The sequence below is a fragment of the Ascaphus truei genome, chromosome 2 (assembly GCF_040206685.1).
Source record: "Ascaphus truei isolate aAscTru1 chromosome 2, aAscTru1.hap1, whole genome shotgun sequence".
Classification (NCBI taxonomy): domain Eukaryota; kingdom Metazoa; phylum Chordata; class Amphibia; order Anura; family Ascaphidae; genus Ascaphus; species Ascaphus truei.
This window is the reverse complement of record NC_134484.1, coordinates 41,696,548-41,704,406: the sequence shown is the minus strand read 5'-3', so window position 1 is coordinate 41,704,406 and position 7,859 is coordinate 41,696,548. Positions and strand designations below refer to the sequence as shown.

General features: G+C 48.0%; 1 protein-coding gene across 2 annotated transcripts in view; it reads left to right on the top strand.

Annotated features, from left to right (window-relative positions):
* Window positions 1–5,952: 5,952 nt before the first annotated feature.
* Window positions 5,953–7,859, top strand: part of ZHX2 (zinc fingers and homeoboxes 2) — a 67,174-nt gene continuing 65,267 nt past the window's right edge. For both annotated transcript variants that reach the window (XM_075582270.1, XM_075582278.1), the window contains exon 1: window positions 5,953–6,473. The gene's annotated coding sequence lies outside the window, so the exon portion shown is untranslated. The remainder of the gene's footprint in view (window positions 6,474–7,859) is intronic.

Genomic DNA, 7,859 nt, shown 5'->3' with positions numbered 1-7,859 from the left:
TCCCACACCTGACTCCCTGGCTGTGCGCCATTCGTTTTTTCTACTGGACTTCTGGATTCTGGATCCTTCTTGGCTTGCACGCCGGCAGAGAAACCCTGGAGATGACGTGAGTGGGGCTTTTGGTTTAGACTGTTATGGTTAAGTCTGACTGTTGTCATTCAAGCGAAACTTACAAGTCTTTATTTGCCTGCCCACTCCCACTGGTGTCTCCAGGGGCAACATTATTTTGTTATTGGATGTAGTTGATGCGGGTTTGAGCACCCCAACTCTCTATCTATTCTAGGGAAATGTAGAATGACCCTAACATAGGAACCCACTCAGAAACCACATACACCAGTATTATGGATAACAGGTTTACTGAATGAATAACACTAGCAAAGGATAACTATTACATCATCATAACATCCCCACACGGTGCCCACAGCCCAACCCCTTTGTCCCGTGGTCAGCGCTGCCACTATGTGAGAGAGAATGTTATGATCTGTTGGTGCACTTGTAGAGTACCTGCCGAGTGCTCCTGCACTCGGGCCTGCAAGGAGCTTCACAAAGGCTCTGCCGTTCTGGGATCCCGTCTGATCCGGTCCGGTGAATCCTTGCTTGGGGTCCTCCAGGGGCGGTCCCACCCTGGAGATAGTCTTTATCTTTAAACACCGACTTGAGCCCAAGTCGCCTTATGGGAACTGCAGCATCCGCTGATCCCTATCTAACCTTGGCACTACATGACATGGTCCCTAACCTAGGGCCTGTCCCTGATGTACCGCAACCTGAGGTGACTTGGGGAAAACTCCTAGGGCCTGCGGGGTTAATAACCTACCCCCCTCCCCTACTACCCCAAGTCCAGAAACCTCACTAACCACTAGCTCCTAACTCACTAATCCTAACGCGCCTGCAGCCGACACACAGATCTCACAGTCAGCCTGCAGACAGTAACACACGCTGCACACACACTGCACTCATTACATGCAGCGTCAACATGCAACACTCATACACCGCAGCCTGGAACCCCAGCAATAACCCACTGCACACACTCAGCATCCGCTGTACACCCGATGCCTATTTGTCAGTGCTCACAGCACTACCCGCTGTGGCACTGCCAAACCTGCACCCAACACACACCTAAGGGTGACCTTCCCTATCTAGGGCCGTCCCTTATAAATTACCCACTAACCTGGTGGGGAGTTGGGGCCTACCTGGAGTGTGGGTACCTATCTGGATGCAGGAGCTGCACTCACTCCCTGCATCCTTCCTTCCCCTTCAGCTCCGCTGCTCCAACTGACTCATGCAAAGCCTGGGAAATGTATCTCTTTTCCCGGGCTGAGCTTCCTCCAGCCCTATTGGCCACTATCAGGCACCTGGTGCCTGTCTCCCTATGCCTCCTGGGAATTGTAGTTCCCAGGGGGCTGCTATACCACTGGGGCCGCGTGCGCGCTTCTCCCGCGCATGCGCGAACGCCTAATGGCCGCCTCAAGTTCTCCTGCTATGTCCCTGCCTTCCCGGCTAGCCCTGCGCATGCGCGAGTCTGTCGGGCCGCCGGGGACCTACTGCGCATGCGCAACTTGAAGCGCAATGGCGGCGCCCTTACAACCCGGCTCCGAGAGCGCCGGGAGCCCTGTAACGCGCGTGCGGCCTTGGCAACCGGCCGCACGCGTCCCCGGCAACCCCCGAGCCGGGACCTGACCTCCCTCACCCGCGCGATTGTCTTGCGGGGCCGCCTTGTGACTCGGCGGTACCCGCGATCGCGCACCAGGGGAGGGGGGTGCTGTATTGCTGGGGAGACCTGGCTACATAACATAAACCCCTCCCACCCCCCAACAACCTTAATGGGATCAATTGTGCGGCAGGACCATACTCCGTCCCACAATGAGCAGACACTTAACTTTTTTGTTTCAACATTGTCCCTTATTCCCTCTAGAGTGTAAGCTCTCAGGAGCAGGGCCCTCGTTACCTCTTTGTATCTGTGAGTGCATGTTTGTCCTTATTTGTATGCAACTGTTAATGTAATATACACAACCCTGTGCTCCCCCTCCCCCCCCATGTACCACGCTGCGGTATATGGTGACGCTTTCCAAATAAACAATAATAATAATTACTAACTTTTTAAAGTAACTTTTTGGATTGAATTTTTAAATGTCCAATTGTTGGCCATCGGACAATTCCACGTCAAACATGACCAGGCAACACCTTTTTCTGCAGTGACACATTTCAGACCGATGATATTGACGGCAAAAAGCAGCAGAACGTCACAGACGTTCCACCTTCTGGGTTAGCGCAGATATTACATGGCGCTTACCGCAGCCATAGTAACCCGTGTTCAGCCCTAGACACAAGCCCCAAAATATGCATGAGGTTTATGGAACATCAGCGGGACCAGTGTCACTCTGTGACGTTGCCAGAAGGATAAATAGAAAATGGAAGGGGGGGGGGGAATCAATAATTGTGTCACTGGAATATGTCATCATTATGTTTGAGGGACACATAATGGTGAGCCACTGAGTAAACAATGTATCCAATTAAGATCAAATACATAAAGAGAGGTGGAGGTGGTCAGAGGAGAGCAGATTTCAATGTGTACACTATGTCTCAACCACGGTATATTCCATGTGTGCAGTAGGTATTTCTATGGTTTGTTTCCAAGTTAAGTGATAAATTCTAGCCTTTAAATTTGATCTTGAAACTTTCTTAAAGTAAGTGTGGGTAGGTGGGAGGGGTGATTCTCCAGGGTCCCCCTGGGAAGAGTTTATTCTATTCCTGGTTTAGATTAGGATTGTAAAAGGGTTGAGGCCTGGGATGCCTGTATGGGATATCTAGGGTTGCTACATTTGTTGGAATTTATGACCAGTGTCCCTTAGGAAGCAAGTCATCTTCTCCATCTGGCAGATAAACCAGATTGTACTCCTAATTTTGGACAGGTGTAGGATCTTATTTTGTATACAGAGGGCTGCTAGCTAGCATCTAGTTGAGATCGCGATATGGGATACTAATTTATTCTCAGCCTTTGTCAGTTTTTGTAAGGGTCTACTTAAAAGTTATAGCCATGGGTCAAGCAGTATTTCTGTGAGCAGGACTAGCTCTTCCTTCTACTTGAGAACAGGTCCACCACATATGTAGGTATGTTGCCTATGCCACGCAACCTTTAGGGCAAAGAGGAAAGTATCCTGGGACACATTTAGAAAGTTTCACAGGTGTGTGGTACCACCCTAGCATTATTTTGTGGGCATTCTCCCTAATTGTTGTGCAAATTGAGATTTTCTTTTTTTGCCTCAGTTGTCCCCGTCCAGTTCCTTCTCTAAGGCCTCGGCCATGTTCCCTGCTTGCTGGCGGAAGCGCGCTAACGCGCGCTCCCGCTCAGCACTGAGCCCCTAAAGCCGCAATTAGAGCGGCTTTAGTAGGGGCTCACCTGCGCTTCTGCGCGCTTGCGGAAGCGTAGGTCTTAGGGGAATTTAAAATTCCCCGCTTGCCGGCGCGACAGGCCGGTCACGTGAGCGGTTCGCCCAATGAGGGCGAACCAGCTCCGTGACGTCACTGGCCCGCCCCCGGCCAGTGACGTGCCCGCCCCCGGACGGCCCCCTGTGCTGTAACCAACCGCAAGGCCAGGGAAAGCACCCGCATTCCCTGAGCCTCAGCGCGCCTCAGCACGCCAGCAGGGAGCCTGGCCGAGGCCTAAGTCGGCTTCCCATTGTGTCATAAATGTTATCTTAAATTGGAGGGGTCTCTTCTAGGTAAGCAAAATAGCCATATAGATGTGATACCAGCTTCTGGTGGCTTGCCCAGGCATAAATTCTCAAAGTTGGATAATGACGATTAAGAGCCTATTTTGGTATAGAACACCCTCATCTGAAAAATTCTGCATTAGGAATTCCTTTTTGTTGTGGAAAATTTCAAACTGTCTGGGTTTGAGGTCTATTTGTAGGTTGTTCAGCCTAGAAACCCCTATTTTAGTCCAATTCTTAAACGGGGTGCTATCAGGCATTGGTCGAACTGCGGGGTTGTCATTAGGCAGTTTTTTGTTGCGAGATTATGTTAAAATGTCATTGTTTTCAAAACTGGAGTGCGTGGGCAGAATTACTTTGCTGCCCGAGTTGAGTCCTGGAGGGAACCACATTAAGTTGTCTAATAGTACTGGATTACTTAGTGCGGCTTCTAAGGTTACCCAGCATCTGAGGATTTGGTCTGAGTGACATTGTGGAATAGGGGCTTTAATGTTCAGTTAATAAGAGTTCCATTCTGTCTCCTGCTTCTATTAATTGAACTTCAGTCACCAGCTAATCAGAGCTGCTGAAAGATGAACACGAAGCTTACTACAGATGTTTGCCCACTGTTAAATCAGCTAAAATACAGACTCCAAAGTCCCTTTCCTCTATGTAAATTGAGGACTGTGGTTTAAAACAGGTGTGCGCAAACTGGGTGTGGGGGGGCGCGGGATTTTCTGGGGGGGCACGGGCGGTTGCAGAGGCTCCGCGCTCTTCCTCAAGGCATTAAAATTAAATGCCGGGGGATCGCGTGAGTCCTGTGCAACCTCAACTTACCGAGATTCCGCCGGCGTCTGGACGTCTCTCCATGGCAACGCGGTGTCAAATGACACCGCGGGGTCATGCGGCGTGACGTCATACGCGTGTTGCCATAGCAACGCGGCGTCAAATGATGCTGTGGGTCACGTGACATGACCCCGCGCATCATTTGATGACTCTGCACTTAGCGAAGGGGGGGGGGGGGCGCGAGAACCAGGGGACACAAGGCAGGGGCGCAGGAGCAAAGGTTTGTGCTTTAATAACAGGGCTCTTTACTGGTGGCCCGTGAAGGGTCTTGAGGTAGCCATTAAACGATCTACTCCTGCTAATTTCATACCAGGTGCATAGGCAGCTACCGTAAGTGCACTTTCCCCCACAAACTTACTTGCAAGTTAAAACTGCAGACCAAGAAATATCGTACGTGTTTTTTTTTATTTAATAAATCAGTTCTATACAATGAGAAAATACTTGTACCATTTAAAAAAAAAAAACTGAATTAAATTTTTAATGTATTATAATGTAACAAGCATTTTTGTTTCTATAGCAACCATTTCCAAAGTCACATCCCCTTCCTCATCTGAAACAGGCTCTGGCACACCCCTTTTTGAGTCCTGCCCTCTCTCTAGCAGTGCACCAATTGTATCTAGTGCCTGCCTGGTCACATGATCTTCCAAACCGAACTTTGCATCTTTGGTCCTCTTTTGCTGCACTGACAGCCATTTAGTGAACCCCCGAGCCGAATCTTCACCGATCGCTCACAGGAGAACGGATCGATCTGCAACTTAGCACTGTGTGGATTGTATTGATGCACATATTAAAGGGATTTTTTTTTTAAATGTCAGCTTGGACAGCTGCTTTAAGCAAATATAAATATATATGGTACTGATGTTACAAGTGCTTGCGAAATGTTGAAATAATTGTATTTTGTACGCATAAAACGTATTTTGGCCAACATTACATTGCAATAAGCGTGTGGCCCGTCTAGTACTACATGTTTTCTGATCTAGCCCCTTTGGAGGACTGGTTGAAGAGTCCAGCATTCAAAAAATTCCCTCAGTTAAAACAAAGATACATGGTGTCTGTATTTCTGCAATCCTCAAAGAACCCTCCTCTGGCTTCCCACAGACTCTCCCAACAGTCTGACCTCACTTCCAGAAGCTCCATGACATGTATGTTACATACAGTTTCCAAAACAACTGCTTCCTCCTTTGATTGATTTCAAGTGAGGTTACGGATTAATCATGGAATCAGATTGTTTTTACAGCTCCATAATAAAACAAAGCTGGGGATGGGGGGGGGAGTAAATCTGTGACATATGATTGCTAAAAGGAATCCTGCCTCCTTATTTCTTCTCTCCTAACTGATTTCTGAAGCTGGTGCTACACGTGGTCAGGATCAACAGTTTGCAGAAGCTCATCAGTGACACCTTGAACTTTTCATAAAGAAAATGGGTATTGCATTGCGGGGATCCGGAGGCTGTCATCTCTCAACCCCTTTAAGTAAATACTTAATATGCAATGATCTCTTCGCCGGCTTCTCTGGTGTTCAGCATACTACCCGTGCAATTACAAATAATAAAACACTTTAAGAGGGGGAGGGGGTAACACCCACAACACCCCCCCTCCGACCCTGTCCAACAGACAAACCAATGGGGGCTATTTACGGAGCGTCTGTTTCCAACTTTGCGCAAGAAATACGCCGTGATCCTGGGTGAAGTGCTGGCGATATCGTATGCAAATACGCATGCTGACGTTACAGATCATGTGGGTTTTGGCGTAGATTCCCCACTGATCGAGGATTTTTTTTTCTCTCCTCTCCTCCGCCGTTGTGCAGTTTGGGGGGTGGGGGGGATGGGGGGTTCGATCGAGTGTTGCGTATCCCCGCGTTCTATTGCATTGTGACGGAATAAAGAGTTACACCGCGAACGTTCCATCCGCGTCACCGCGTTCCACGACCTGCTCGCAGGTAAGAAACTTCCACATGAATGCAACAAACACCCGATCGGGCTGTTGTATATCGCCGATATATTCTGATTTATCATTCAGATTTCAATCCCCCCCCCCGATACGATGTTGTTGTTGGGGTGAGATGGGGAACAAGCATACAAGGTTATCCAGCCAACCGATTTGGGTTATCTCTTTTTTTTTATTTTTTATTCATTTCCCCGGCCCCCCTCTCTCGGATCAACTTTCCGAGCTCCCGCGTGATTTCTGGGTCATGATGTGGGGAAGGAGCGTGTCGTGGGTGGGACGCGTGGTGGTGGGGGGTACGATGTATTGTGGGGGGGTTATAGCCCTGATCGGGGTTGAAGTTTTTTGGGGGCGGATTGAAGCAGGGTTTAGATTGGGAGGCATTAAAAAAAAAAACATGTCTACGTTTCCCTATGTCGACATAAGCAACAGAAAAATATGGCGTCCGCTTTCGACAGGGCGTTACGTAGAGGCGAATGAGTATTTGGGTGGTGTGAGTGCCAGAGCTGATCCCTTTTTTTCTTTTTGATTCAGTCGATTTGTGCCGCATGATTATTCCTATTTTTTGTCGATCGCTTCATAAAGTTCAAAGTTAGTGACTTTTTCACATGTGTTTGTGTTTTTAATGGGTCCTCCTGATCGTGTGATCATTTTGTCGTAATGTGGTTGCAGGAAACCATGACGCGTTGCTTTGCAGCCTGTGCTTCCTCTCCAGCAGCTCCAGGAACTGCAGGGGAAAAAAAAAAGAAAGATGTAGGAACTGTAAAGACATCCATATACCTTTTTTAGTATCTGTACATAGTCACCATGCAAGGTGCCTGCTACCAACTTCCAGCAGGCAGCTGCAACGTGCAATTCCTTTACCTTTTGTGTCTCCCCCCCCCCCCCCAATATCATTACAGCAAATATTTGGGGGTTTACTGTAACTATTCTGAAATAGAAGCCTTTGCAGCCCTTTTGTTTTCAGCTGCACCAAACCTGGTTTTATAGAAATACTAGTGAGATTAGGGTTACATGTATTAAGGTTTAACCCCCGCCTTGGGAACGAGAGGATTAATTTGCTGGTGTGGGGATAAAACTTGTTTTTTTTTAGGAAGTGCAGTTGTGATTTGCTGAGAAGTTCCACCTGATTGATTTATTTCAAAGCCATGTGGGGGGCTGCCCTCCTCCAACTATTTCCTGATTTCCTTTTGTTTGCTGGCAGTGTGGGAATCCAAGCTGTCTGCAATCCACACTTAAAGCGACATTGCCATGTTTTCTGTGCTTGGAACTTTGCACATGATATATTTAAAAAGTCATACATTGTAGAACTGACCTTGATTTAAAAAAAATAATCTCACAGGTGGATGTTGATGACATGGATTATCATTACTTTCTCATT